General features: G+C 37.2%; 1 protein-coding gene across 1 annotated transcript in view; it reads right to left on the bottom strand.

Annotated features, from left to right (window-relative positions):
• Nucleotides 1-2,803: 2,803 nt before the first annotated feature.
• C5H4orf33 (chromosome 5 C4orf33 homolog) overlaps nucleotides 2,804-15,323 on the bottom strand; it is a 37,572-nt gene continuing 25,052 nt past the window's right edge. Inside the window, exon 7 of the mRNA XM_089911512.1 lies at nucleotides 2,804-15,065. The gene's annotated coding sequence lies outside the window, so the exon portion shown is untranslated. The remainder of the gene's footprint in view (nucleotides 15,066-15,323) is intronic.

Below are 15,323 nucleotides of genomic sequence, written 5' to 3' on the forward strand. Positions count from 1 at the left end.
CAGGCCCTTTCTTTTTCTCTTCATCTTCTGGGACCCCTATAATTTGAATGTTGGTGCATTTAGTGTCATCTCAGAGGTCTCTGAGATTGTCTTCAATTCTTTTCATTCTTTTTTCCTTATTCTGCTCCTCAGTTGTTATTTCCACCATTTTGTCTTCCAGCCCACTTACTCGTTCTTCTGCCTATTATTGTTATTGATTCCTTCTAGTGTATTTTTCATTTCAATTATTGTGTTGTTCATCTCTGTTTGTCTGTTCTTTAGTTCTTCAAGATCTTTGTTAAACATTTCTTATGTTTTTTCAATCTGTGCCTCCATTCTGTTTCTGAGATTCTGGATTATCTTTACTATCATTACTCTGAATTCTTTTTCAGGTAGATAGCCTATTTCCTCTTCATTTATTTGGTCTTATAGGTTTTTACCTTGCTCCTTCATCTGTGACATATTTTTTTGTCTAATTTTTTTTTTCTTTTTGATGAGTGGGATAATGTTCCTGTCTCACTGGTTGTTTGGCCTGAGGCTTCCAACACTGGAGTTTGTAGGCTGTTGGGTAGAGCTGGGTCTTGGTGCCAAGATGAGGACCTTGGGGAGACCTCACACAGATGAATATTCCCGGGGTATGAGGTCCTCTGTTAGTCCAATGGTTCAGACTCGGAGCTCCACTGCAGGAGCTTGGGCCCGACCCCTGGCTGAAGATCCCACAAGCCATGAGGGGTGCCAAAAAAAAGAGAACAATAACAAAGTAAAAAGTAATATTAGACTAGGAAACTAACAGATATGTTAGAAAGAATATAAAAATGTAGATGAAACAACAACCAGAAGGTAAAACAGAACCACTATAGTAAAAAAGAGAAAAAAGAAAAAAAAAGAATAACAAAGTAAAAAATAAAATTAGACTAGGAAACTAACAGATGTTAGAAAAAATATAAAAATATAGATGAAACAACAACTGGAAGGTAAAACAGAACCACAATAGTAAAAAAGAGGAGGAGAAAAAAAAAAGTGGAAAAGGCCGTGGTTGTGGAGGGCGTGGCCTAAGCAAGGGCAGGGTTTGGGCAGTGGTGGGGGGCCTATGCGTAGGCCCCATCTCGACCCCACCCTCGGCATGGTGATTTTTATAAACAATTTTCAAGGCTCCCTCCAAGTCTTTGGGTAGCTAATAAACAATTACAATTAAAATTATGTCAACATTTGTGTCTTGCTTTTTGGAGTTTCTTAGAAAATCTTAGCTGAAGAGCTCAAGATTAATGCAAGGAAATTTAAAAATAAAAAATTTAAAGCGAAAGGAGGCAGATGAATAATAAAAAGAAAACATCTGTTAAAAGTAGGAAGATAAAATTATCACTTAAAAACTTTTAATCCTTGAAGAACAGAAACTCTCATGAATTTCTAGAAGTCTTGCAGCATATGTTTACATGAAGCCATGAGCCCAAAGAATGAAAAAGAAAAGTCATTCCAAAGCACCCAATTAATTTTTCTGTCCCATGGTAATCCGAATTGGAATGAGGCTATAATATGGTAAAATTTTTTGTAAAAAACATATTTAGAGAACACAGACATATTTTCCTCCTATCTGGATAGAATACATTCAAACTAAATGCCTATTCAAGATTTGAAACTTTACTCTTTGTAATTAAGGAGGAAGAAAGAAAGACAGAATTAATTTGCACACAAATGCATCCGAGTTATGATGCCCACTCACTCTTGTTTACTCTTCTGAAGTCAACCTGTAATTATTAGTTGGTCACCTTTAACAGGCAAAATATTTCTGAAGGACTCCCAAGATCACAACAAAAATACAAGATAATTTTAAAATATTTTAGGTTTTTAGGTGAAAGTTCTTTCTTTGCATGTCACATACTTGCTTTTTCTTTCTGAGTCTACACATGGTTTTAAATAAATTCAGGAGTAATAATGTGCTCCAGTTTTGACTCAAACTACTGGACTTTAATGTAGAATTTTTTTTACAGAATATCAAACCTCTCTGATTTACCCATACCAATCTGTATGTCTCATGGACACAGGTTTGATGCTGAACACTCTTCAACAGTTCTAAACTGTTCTGCTTACTATTTACTAGCAAAAGGACCTCCGGCATCCAGCTTTCCTTCTCATCTTTTGAAATAAAATTCTTTTAGAATTTTCTGCAGGTGCTCCTGAAAAAGTTTATCCCAAACTGACAGCCACTTAAATGTAATCCTTTCACAATAAAACTTTATCTGAAATGCTAATAATTAGAAATATTTACAAGTATAACCAATATATTCCATTTCTCTGTAATACCTATTAGAAATTTTATAGCATCAATTTTATTATAAACACATGGTAGAAAAGAAAAAAATTACTCAAGCAAAGTTTCCATAGGACAGGAAGAACTATGACCCTCCCTAACAAATAGTCACATCCCTGCAGAATTGGAAAATGACAAAAAATAAGTCAAATACCCATTTGGTAAAAAGCAGCAAAAAAAAAAAGCAGCAAGCATGCAGGGCCTCCACAGCATGCTGCAATAAGAGTTAGAATCAGGATGGCCTTCACTTTTAAAAACTTAAAACAAAAATACATTTTCAACATTATTTATAACTTAATATATCTTATCAAGGTTAAGGCATTAAGTTTCATTATTTACTAGAAAGTTTATGATTAATAATGTTTACTGGCACAGGCTCCGGATGTGCAGGCTCAGAGGCCGTGGCTCACGGGCCTGGCTGCTCCGCGGCATGTGGGATCTTTCCGGACCGGGGCACGAACCCATGTCCCCTGCAACAGCAGACGGACTCTCAACCACTGCGCCACCAGAGAAGCCCATGCTTACTTCTTTTAAGGTTGTTTGTTCTTTTAAAATAGTATGAGAGGGCTTCCCTGGTGGCTCAGCGGTTAAGAATCCATCTGCCAATGCAGGGGACATGGGTTCGAGCCTTGGTCCAGGAGGATCCCGCACCACATGCCGCAGAACAACTAAGCCCGTGTGCCACAACTACTGAGCCTGCACTCTAGAGCCCGTGAGCCACGACTACTGAGGCCCACATGCCTGGAGCCCGTGCTCCGCAATGGGAGAGGCCACCGCAATGAGAGGCCCACGCACTGCAGGGAAGAGTAGCCCCCGCTTGCCGTGGCTGGAGAAAGCCCACGCACAGCACGAAGACACAACGCAGCCAAAAAAAGAAAAAAAATAGTATGATAGTGCTATTAATGGAGGGAAATTCTGTTTATCTTTTCATTATTTGCATAAGTTTAGAGGAAGCATTTTCAGCAACTCTTAACTTACAATCTGACTTTAGTCTTAATATGACATTTGTTATATCTCCTGAACTAAAACTGGGAACAGATCTTCATTAATTAAATTATTTTCATTTATTCAAAATTATTTCTAGGGCTTCCTGAAACAAAATAGTTAGCTTATACTATAGTGGGTAAAAGACAAATTAGGCACAAATCATGTCCCCATGAAGCTCACAGTTTAGTTGGGAGATAATTGGATAAGACAAAATGCAAAAATGATAAAGTGTAATAAAAAAGACATGCAGAAAAAAATTTCTTATAAAATTTTTGGAAAGAGAGCTTACTAGCAACAGAACATTGAAAGTTGGCTAGGATGTGTGTATGTTCTAAGAAAAAGGTTTTCATTCATTAATTCACTCATGTTTGGACCGATTACTCTATAAAGACACTAATTTAGATCTGTCCACTCTGTGAGAGAAAACTGAAAAAAAAAGGTGTGGTAATTTCCTTTCCCACTCACCAGAATATAGCCAGGCTATGTGTCATAGCTCTGAATTTCTTCACTGTTGCACTGTAGGACCTAAAGCAGAAGTTCCCAGGAACCTAGAATTCAATCAACATGTCCAATTGTATTTGTGTGTGTGTGTGTACAAGCAGACAAGACTACGCTCAGAACCATTTAAGTGGCCAACCTGTGGAAAGACGGACGGTTTAGAGAGTTTTCTGAATGAAAACTATAGACAGAGGTTTAGGGAATTAGAGGATTTTGTATGGAGGTGGAAACCCATGACACTCCTATGCAGAGCCCTTGGGATGTGATAGAGCCTTTGACTGGGTGGGAGAGAAATTTGAGGAGGCTGACCACAAAGAAAATAAAAGACTTCTGTGTCCGAGCTTGAATAGGAAGCAGTTGAGTCATGAGTTCAAGGGAACACTGTGGTTTTGTACTATCAAAATACTAATAACCAATGTAGATGAAAGAACAGAGAATACTTCCATAAATATTTAGCACTAAGTAAGACTCCTAGAACTCTTAAAACATCCTAGGAAAGGTGAGAAGACCCCTGAAACATGATTGATAGTGAGTGTCCTGTCAGCCAGGTAGGTGTGGTCTTGGAATAGCTGATCCATTTTAAAGAAATGTAACATTTCTTTACCCATATTATAAAAACAAATTTTCTATCTGCTGCATATTCAAGTATTCAACAAATATGTATCAAGTTCCTACTGTGTCAGGCATGGTTCTAGGGAATATCTCACCTGGAGTTTATATCTGAGTAAGGTGAAGAGACATATAATAAAAAATATTTAATATGCTAGGTGGTGATAAGTGATATTAATAAAAATACATCAGAGTAAGTAAAATAAAGGATGAATAAGAAGGAACTTGCTATTTTATATGACATAGTCAGAGAAAGCCTATGTGTAAGCCTAAGTAACATTTAAGCAGAGATTTAAATTCAGATGAGGAAATTAGTCCCACATATATCTGGAGAATGTGTGTTCTAGACAGTGTTAACAGCAAGAACAAAGACCTTGCAGCAAGATGGTGCTAATTATATTTGGGGAGTTGATGAAGCTGACATGCAGAATGAGAGGAAGACCAGTTATACATGAGGTCTGAAAGATAAATGATTGAGACCAATAACTGAGATGGCAAGCCACTGGCACTGCTGAGCAGGTATGGCATGACCTCACATTATAAAACAGTCTCTGAAGTTCTGCTTCTACCCATGAAGGGGTAATTGCTATGGGACTTTCATGCAGGGCTTGCTATGGGTCCTGTCACAAACAAGTAGAAAAACTGGATAGATTATATGAAGCCAGCATTATCAGATGTTAGACAACAACCAGCTGTTGGCCTGGAAGCAATTTCCAGAACTCAGCACAGGGAGAGGTTTTAAAAGTTTCAAAAGGATCAATCTGTTAGAGTAACGAAATGTTACTTCTGATAGTAGGTTATTAAAGGACTGCAGCTTCTGTCTCAGGTGTGCACACTTCTCTCTTACTCTCCTGAATTGCTTGTTCTGGGGCAAGTCAGCAGCCATGTCATGAGGCAGCCCTGTGGAGAGGCCCATGTGGTGTGGAAATGAGTGTGGGCAGCCAGTTGAGCGAGCTTGGAGGCAGATCATCCCCTAGTCAAGCCTTCTGATGAGACTGCGGCACCTTTAACAGCCTGTCTACAATCTCATGAGAGACCTTGAGTCAGAACCACCCAGTTAAGCCATTCTCAAATTCCTAACCCACAGGAACTGTGAGATAAAAAATGTTGTTTTAAGATGCTAATTTGGGGAGTAATTTTATATGCACCAATAGGTAACTATTAGAATATCTGGAATGAAAATTTAACCTGGTAGAATTGACAGCAGCTTAGACACTGCAAAGGAAGGCTCAGTGAATGTGAAGACATAGCAATAGTAACTCTCTAAAATAAAGCATAGAGAGGAAAAGGCAGGAAAAGAAATGAATAGAATCTCAATGACCCATGTAACTAACTCAAGCAGGCTTAACTGAGGAGAGAATAGAACAGAAAAAAAGTATTTTTAAAAACCAATGGCTAAAAACTTTCCAAGTTTTATTAAAACTACAAATTCAGAGACCCAAGAAGCTCAACAAAACCCCAATTAAGATAAATACCAAGAAATCCATACCATGGCACATTATAAGCAAGTTGCCAAAACTCAGTGATAAAAAGAAAATCACAAAAGTAAGTGACCAAATAAAGACACATTATACACAAAGGAAAACAAAACAAGAATATAGCACATTCCATCAGAAACTATGCAAACAAGAAGGCAATGAAATTATACCTCTAGCATACTGAAAGGAAAAGTCAACCTAGAATTCCATGCCCAATGAAACTGTCTTTCAAAAATTAAAGACTTTTCAAACAAGAAAATTATGAGAGAATTCCTCCCAGCATATCTATACTCTAGTATATATTAAAGGAAGTTCTTGAGGCAGAAGAAAATAATGCCAGATTGAAAAACAAAAAAACTTAGATTTCAAAAGAATGAAAAGTGCTAGAAATACGGGGGGAGATTTAAAAAATTACTTCTCTATTTTAAAAAAAATTAAATATAACTGACTAACAGAAGCAAAAATAATATACTGTGGCTAGAAGAGTAAAGTAATATATTCTAGTTGTAGACTGTGAATTCAGTGAGTAGAAGTTGAGAAGAATCTATTCAACTAGTAGAGTAGAATCTACTCTTTGAAAGACACATTTAAGAAAATGGAAAAGAAAGCCAAGTCATAGACTAGGAGAAAATATTTGCAATACATATATTTGTCTAAGGATTTGTATCCAGAATATATTTTTAAAACAGCTCAATTATAAAAAGACAAAAATAGGCAAAATATTTGAACAGATACTTCACAAAAGAAAATATTTGAATGGCCAATAAGCACAAGAAAAGATACTCATAATCACTGGTCAGCCAAGAAATACAAAATAAAACCACACTGAGAAATCAGCACACCAATATCTGAGGTTTAAAATTTAAAAGACTGACAATATCAAGGTTGGTGAAAATGTGGAACAATTAGAACTCTCTGTTAGTTCTATAAAATGGTAAAGCCACTTAGCAAACAATATATCATTTTCTTAGAAGCTAAACGTACTGTTACCATATGATCCAGTAATTTTGCTCTTAGATATTTACTGAAGAGAATTAATAACTTACGTTTGCAAAAATACATGTATACAAATATTCATAGCACCTGTATGTAAAATAGCCAGAAACTGGAAGCAACCCAAATGTCCATCAACAGGTGAATCAATAAACTGTAGTATATCCATACAATGGAATACTTCTGAGCAATAAAAAGGAACAAACTACCTATACATGCAACAACATGAATAAATTTCAAAAACATCATGTCAGTGACAGACCCCAGACACAAAGACTGAAATCATAGTATATAATTATATGAAATTTCTAGAAAAGTCAAAACTGTAGGGACAGAAAATAGATCAGTTGTTGCTTGGGTTTGAGTGGGGGAGTGGGAATTGACCACAGATAGGCACAGGGGATATTTTAAAGTAATCAAATTGTACATTTAAAATGAGTACATTTTATTTTATGTGAATCTTACCTGAAAAATGTTGCTTTTAAAAAGTAGATTCTGGCTTCTGTTTAGAGAATAGGCATGGGGGTTGGGGTGCAGGGGAGCAAGGCAAAGGGAGAAGCAGGGAGACCAGTTCAAAGACTACTGAAATAATTTAGGGTCTCAATAATCCAGGGAAGATGACAGTGGTTTGGGTAAGAGTGGTAGTAATGAAGGTGTTAAGAAGTGGTGAGATTCTGGATAGATATTTCAAAAGTGGAGATGATGAGATTTGTCAATGAATTGGATTTGGGTCAAATGACAAAGAAATTTCCATCCTGAACTACAGAAAGACTTGCCATTTAAGATAACTTGGGAAATATCAGGTATGGTGGCTGAACAGTGTTCAGCTTTGGACATGCAAATATGAGATGCTCATTAGACAGCTTAGGGGCAATACGAAGAGGTGTGCATATGTTCATGCACACACTAGGAGGAGGAAGGCATACACTTGGGAATCATGAGCACGTACACTGTATTTTAAATCACTATATTGACTGGGATGACCAAGGGAGTAAATATATAGAAAGAAGAGGTCTAAAGATTGAATCTTGGCAAATTCCATTTTTAAAGTTTGAAAAAAGAAGGAACAAACCAAGAAGAATTAGAAGGAGAACTGAGAAAGTTATATCCCCGAGCGAAGGGAGGGACATCTAGGAGGGAATGATCAACATTGTAAAATTCTGATAAACAAGTGAGATGATGTCCAAAAAGATCATAGTAACGTTAAGAGCAAATTATCTGAGATACCATTTCTCACCTATCTGAATAGCAAAATCTTGAAAGCGTGATAACATACTCTGTTGGAGAAGCTGTGGGATAACAGGAACTGTCATACTTTAATGGTAGAAATACAAATTTCCCTATGGCACATAATTTTGTACTTTCTAGCAGAAGTGTGTATGTGTTTGCCCTTAGACTCAGAAAATACTATTCCTAGGATCATATTCCAAAGATATACTGGCAAAAATACAAAAGTCTGTATGAAGTAACTAGTTCAGCAGCAGAACAGCAATCTACTTTCTTCTTTTATATGGGAATGTCCTAGGTAAAAAGAAAGTGACCCAATCAAATCTCCTCGTAAACCACATCGTGACAAATCTGGTAAAATAATGATATTTGCTCGCATTTCCTTGTCAATGAAATACTTTCCGCAGGATGTATTTGGTTGGTTTAAGGTTGCTTATGATAAAAAGAAAATGCTAGATTTGGATTTGTGGGGTATGGGTCCTTGGAAAATGTCACATAATCAATGTAATAATCTGAATATAAAATGGAGATGTCTATTGACTAAAATATAGCCCCCTTTAGTATTAAGTCCTGTAGCTGAAAACATGGGACTTGCTGCCTTTGTTCTTTTCACAGGGGATATTGCCTAAATCCACCTCTCACCCAGTTTTAATTAGCCATGCTAAATGAGAACCTTTGGAATTGCCTGAATCCTCCCCAGGCATTAACTCTAAGCAATACAGAATTCCAGGAGGGCAATAATAGATCACTGTTCTAATTAAGGAAAAGGTTAAGGTGGAGTTTTGATTCCCATTAACCCCCTTTAATCAGTCCCAGCTACTATATAAGGCAGAAGTTTCCTGAAGGAAAGTAATAGATTGTCAAGGATCAAACAAGGTGGCTCCTCTGATTGCTTCAGTTACACCTAAACTTCAAAACTAAACAGGAAGCGCAACAGACCAAGGCAGTCTATTATGCCAGTATGCGTCTAACTTAACATCTAACGCAATGCCTTTTTATCAATCCCAGATTCAAAATCTAGCCAGACATGGTTTGCATTTTCATGGACTGGAAATCAGTGTTATATTATTATATTGCACATTAAACTTCCTGGCATATTGCCATAATCTAGTGAGTCGGGATTTGTACTAAACAACCATTAAGAGCAAGTTAGTGAACTACATAGATGCTATTATGCTAATTGACTTCTCAGAGGAGAAAGGTCGAGAGGAGTTAAGAATCACAGTCACCTTTATGACAGATAGAGGATGGATGATAAATCCAGCTAAAATTCAAGTCCAGCCCAATTAAGAAATTCCAGGAGCAACAAGAGACATTCCTTAAACTGTGAGAAATAAGTTACTGTCTCTAACAAGCAAGAATCTCACAGCTAGGATTTGAGTTTTGGCAAAATCACATTGCTCCTATAAGAATATTGCTAGCCCCTATCACAAAGTTATCAAAAATAAATCTTATTTTAAGTGGGGTTCTGAGAATTAAAAAAAGATTTGCAGAGGATGGTGGCGCAGGGAGCCCAACTAAGACCTCATGATCCAGCTGCTCAGATTATTTAAGAATATTCACCTCCTAGAATATACGTAGATGTGAAGCCTTTGGGAGAAATCAAATAGGCCTACACAGCAAGACCTCTTGGATTTGGACTTCAAAACTAAGAGGCAGCTGTTCATTAAAGCCCATTTGAAAGACAGCTGCTAGCTTGTTACTGGGTATTGGTCAAACTGCCCCCAACACAGAAGAGCATCAGATAATTCTGAGGCTAGATATCAATCCTGCCTTGGACGATGCCAGAGGGATATTGAATAGAGAAAAGGCAGCATAGCAAAGTTGACTAAGAGGCAATGCTACATGGAAGAGTGCAGTAGGTGGGAAGTTTGGGGGGAGCGCACTGAATACGAGAGCATGTTGCTCACAGAGCCAATGAGAGAGCCCTCCAAGGATCTCCCTTCCCTACACTGCTCAGTGGTCCAAGCCCTGTGATTCTTACCCCAGCCAAGACAAGCAGCTGCCTGGTTCACTAAAGGGAGTTCCTGCTTTGAGGCTGTGTTACTGTTTAGAAATTAGCAGCTATGTGCCTTGCTGATAGAAAAAACCTTGAGGGGAGAAGGAACAGGCAAGGCTGCAAATTTGGCAGAGTTGAGAGCTGCTAGTTTAGCAGTGGGAGAAGAACTGGGCCCCTGATCTCAGAGGAGCATTTGGATATTTGCAGACTCTGGGCTGTAGTCAACTTCAAATGCGCCCTAGATCATTAGACCATAGAGAATATCCTTATGTGGCACTCAATTAAGAAAATCTCTGTGGAAATTAAGAAGAATGTGGGTCATGGGGATGTTCACCAAAAAAAATCGGTTTCCAGCTCTGAAAAGAGACCGGAATTGTAAGCAGATGCCTTAATCAGATTCCTGAGTTAGCTACCTGGGTTCTTAAAACCAGCAGGTATGGAGGTTTGGATACAGAAGCAACCTGTGTCTTCCCTAGCAGAGGTGAATGTTACATAATGACACCTGTAAAAACCTGTACCATAAAATCTGAAACAAACCAAATGGGATCCAGAATTTATTGAACAATGGACTCTAGTCACCACCCCTATAATAGGGAATGTGGTATAGGAGAAGTCATTTCTGCTGAGAAGGAATAGAATGATCCTATAATATTAACTAATACATGCTGTGTCAAAAATTAATTTCTCTTCTACAGCTGTGTGGTATAACAAAGAATTTGTAAGTTTATTTATACAATTAAATAAAAAGCAAGATTTATGCAAACAGTGATTCCCCAGGATGAGAAAGTATTTTGAGGAAGCTGAATTAAACCTCCCCATAGATACAACACCTATGGAAACTAACTGGCCAGAGAAGGCAGTGAATTTGGTCTCAGTAACTTATACTCAAATGCTTCCATCAACACACTGTAAAAAGGTTCAAATTCCTGTGGATAAAGGAAGAAAAAGAGTAATTGAGTTGGTAAAAGCAATTTAAAAGACGTATGAAGCAGCACGGTCATTGTTAAGGTATTCTGTAGAGGAAATTCTTGCACCTTCTAAGCTGCTGGCCCATGATCTGCTTCTCTCTGACCACCAAGGGAACATTCTCTGGGGAAAAAAACCCCACAGGTGTCGCAGTCTAATATTTTTGTAAACATAGTCTAAATATATTTAGGCTAAATAAATTTGCTAGTAGGAGTGCCCTTATCTGTGGAATTCTCTTAGCAAGATTATCCCTTGAATCTATGGATTTATAAGGCATGGCTCTGGGGAAAATGTCACATAGGCCCTTTGCCAGTCTAAATACAAAATGGAGATGCTTCATAATTTAAACAACCCCTCGTTTGCTATGTGAGGTCAGACACAAATCTCATTTAAAGACCTCATCTATTACTGGCCAGAGAATGTATCCAATGCAGAAAGGAAATACCAAGATAGCCACACAGGATGGACTAAATTTCTCTTTGATTTGCGTGAGCCTTTTGATTTTATATCCTTGAAATCATTAGTAAATCTGGAATAAGAACCCTTTATTTATTAGTAAATCTGGGTAAGACCCCTTAAATTATAAGTGACAGTGAATCCTTTCTGTTAGCTCTAGTATGCTAGCATTTATACCTAAGATGAGAGGATATGACCATTTATACATATTTGCTTATATTAAAAATGGAAGTGTGAACTACAAACTATAAATTTTTTAATGGTTATTCTATAAGGGGGGAGAGGTGATGGGTTAGAGGGAACCAGAATAGAGGCCAGACCTCTCTGAGTATATCTTGATTCATAGATTTGAAGTTGAAACCTCAGAAGCATTAAAAAAAAAAAAAAATTCCCCCAAAGTGAAAGGGGAATGAAACCAATGAGCCTAATTGTATCGAGTTTGGTGGCATAATACATAGAAACCACTTTAAAGTGGCTTTAAACATGGGAATTTGGCTGTATATCCTTGCTGGGATATACTCTAAGGTTAAAAAGAACAGCAAAAACAAAAATACCCTTTAAACTCTTGTTAGTAATCATATTGTCGTTGTATTGTTAATTTATTCAGAGTCTGTTGTACATTTTATGGGAAAAAAACAAATGAGAATGTTGAAATCACTGAAAACCACTTTGTGTTGTGTTAGAAGGGAAACAGATATAAAATGTATGAGATCAAGTAGCAAGTATCCATATGAAACCATGATGTATTTTTTAAAAGGACTAGAAAAATATACCCAACCCATTAGCAATGAGCACTTCTAGTGTCCAAATAGTGGTCTCTAAATAACATTTGCCACTAAGAGAAACCAAGACTTACTGGAGAAATGGCTAGCTCTATGTCTATAGCAAGCAATGCCCAAGATGAACCTGGAACATCTTGTCATACCAGAAAGCAAATAAGCTATTAATGACGACAAAGGTCATGTCAAAAGACTTAGGAAACAACTTAAAGAGACTCCACTGGCCAAAGGTGGAACACATCGAACATCAATGAGGAAACTGCAGTGAATTAATACACATAAAGTATTTTTAATCCATGAGTTCAGAAAGATACTTTAGAAAATCTCATTGGTCATCTTTGGAGACTGCTAGAGGACCAAGTATTCAGAAAACAGCTAAATCAAAGAAAAGAATCAAGCATTTATCTTGTAAAAACAGTTCTTCTTGGTATCCAAATAGCTGAATTGAGATAATTCAAAAGCTATAAAATATGGAAGTAAAAGCAAAACTGGATTATCACTCATGGATTTCGGCAATGTTCATCAATGGCTTCTAACATCACGAAATGGAGACAAGCAGGCATTATGCTTCTCCTGACAGAAGAATACTATAATACCATTTATGAAATATTCTTACCAATAATTGAACCTGGATGTAACCAAGCTTCTAGATGTAATTCACAGACAATACAGGAGACAGATGGGAGCATGGGAATACAATTATCAAAATCCAGACTGCAAAAAACTCTGTAATTTTCATAAAATGAGGAAAATATCTAGAATAGTGTCATAAATCATTGAGTATTTTCTCTTGTGTTGGATTTTGTGGTTTGTAACTGTGATACTTGTAATACCCACAGTCATTTCATATACAAAAAGGACAGATGTCTTTGAATCAAGATGACCTAAAAGATGGCAGAGCAAGAAAACCATATATAAATAGAGCTAGAAACCCGATGACACTGTGAGACTGTCAACCTCTACATCAAACTACCAGAAGTATGCCATATATCCTTTTACTGTTTAAGGTAGCTTGAGTTGAGCTTACTTGTACTTACAACCCAAAGCATCTTAATTTATAGATTAGAAAAAGAGCTACATACCGTGGAAACGGACCACCTCCAATGAATATATTTAAAATTTGAGGCTCTATAACTCTGTAAGTCCTACCTATCTATCTCTCTATATACCTATCTATGTATCTATCTTTTTAAACTTATAAATAAAATTGAGGAAAAAAGTAGAAGGCCATACTTCTTTCCTTAGTTTTTAAGCTGCATCAGAGACACATTTGAGTTTGAGATTCCCCTCCAAATCTTCTTCAGTCACTAATCGCTGAGAATCTTTTAGATATTAACTAGTTACCCAGAGGAAAATATTGTGAACAACCAGAGTGTTTAAAGCCTATGTTCTGTAAACACTCTAAATTGATAGATTTTGAACTTTTGTGACTAGATCCAAAATAAGGACAAAACTCTTGAAGCAATATATGTACTTAATAAATATGATTCATTCTTCTATTTTCAACTCTATTTAATTATTTATGGATTACAATCCACTATATAGATTCCATAATCTACTCTCTAAGGGTTTGCAACCTGCAATTTGAAAAGTCACTGATATAAATTAATTTACTGCATTATTTTTGACAGATGATCACCTTCTCAGAAAGGAAAACAGATGCATCGTCACTGTTACAAACAGCAAAATACTAAGGACAGGAAAGCAGATACTCACAACTTTTAGGTTTTCTGCATAAGTAGACTATAAGATCATTTAGAATAAATTACTGCTAAATTTCTTCAGTTTCTGATACATGGAGATAAAAGGGTATTATAGGGCTTCCCTGGTGGTGCAGTGGTTAAGAATCCACCTGCCAATGCAGGGCACACGGGTTTGAGCTCTGGTCCAGGAAGATCCCACATGCCACGGAGCAACTAAGCCCATGCGCCACGACTACCAAGCCTGAGCTCTAGAGCCCGCGAGCCACAGCTACTGAAGCCCACGTGCCTAGAGCCTGTGCGCTTAGAAGCCCGTGCTTCTCAGCAAGAGAAGCCACTGCAATGAGAAGCCTGCACACCACAACGAAGAGCAGCCCCCACCTGCCACAACTAGAGAAAGCCCGCACAAGCAACGAAGACCCAACACAGCCAAAAATAAATAAATAAATAATTTTAAAAGACAAAAGGCTATATAGTTATTGCATGTTACTCAAGGGTACGGTTTGCTTGCCAAAGTTTTCATATCTTCTGAAGCTTGTCTTTGGATCTTTGACAAAATCCAAGTTAGTAAAAGCGTTTAGTATAGAGGCAGCCTGGGTTTTCTTCCTCTCTGATATTCTACTACACTGTGACTCATTCCCTACTCAGGATAAATCCTAAGAGATCTGCATTCAGATTAGCCACTAGTCTACTACCAAAGTATACCTGCTGCAATGACAATTTGCAGGTGTGACATTGCACTGCTGCCATAAATTGTACCCTAGAGGAGCCTGGGGGGAAAAATGTGTTTCTCTTAGTAAGTGGATTATTAAAAAGGAGTAACTTGAATACCCATCTTCTCTGCGAGTGTACCACAAAAAAGTGAAGGGCTTATCAACCTCTTTCTTCTTCTATGTTATTTTTATTTATAGAATCAGGGAGGAAAAGAACTTAGCTCTGTAGCTTTATATTACAGATGAGTAGTTAAGACTCACAGAGGCTGTAGTAAAGTTGACAAGTGCCCGGTCTCCAGAACCAAACTTCCTGGGTTCAAATCTACTGCTCCTTAGCTGTATGATCTTGGGCAATATGTTTAATATATGGTTCCTGAAAAATAATAAGTATTAGAAATTTTAATGAAAAGATTTGCACAAAATCAGGCAGTTAGGAGAAAAGCCAGGACTATTGCAGGAATACAGGACACTTGGTGTTTCTAAGGTATATAACAAAGCTTACTACTTGTGGTATTATCTTTTTTCTTCAGGCTATTTTTTCAAAGCTCATTCAAAAACATACATTTGTATTTAGCACATTTTTTACTGCTTCAAATGCTTCCATTTATAGTTTGGTTTTCTATGTCTGAAA

The sequence above is a fragment of the Delphinapterus leucas genome, chromosome 5 (assembly GCF_059928025.1).
Source record: "Delphinapterus leucas isolate spDelLeu-1000000601 "Yukka" chromosome 5, BTC_Dleu_Yukka2, whole genome shotgun sequence".
NCBI lineage: Eukaryota > Metazoa > Chordata > Mammalia > Artiodactyla > Monodontidae > Delphinapterus > Delphinapterus leucas.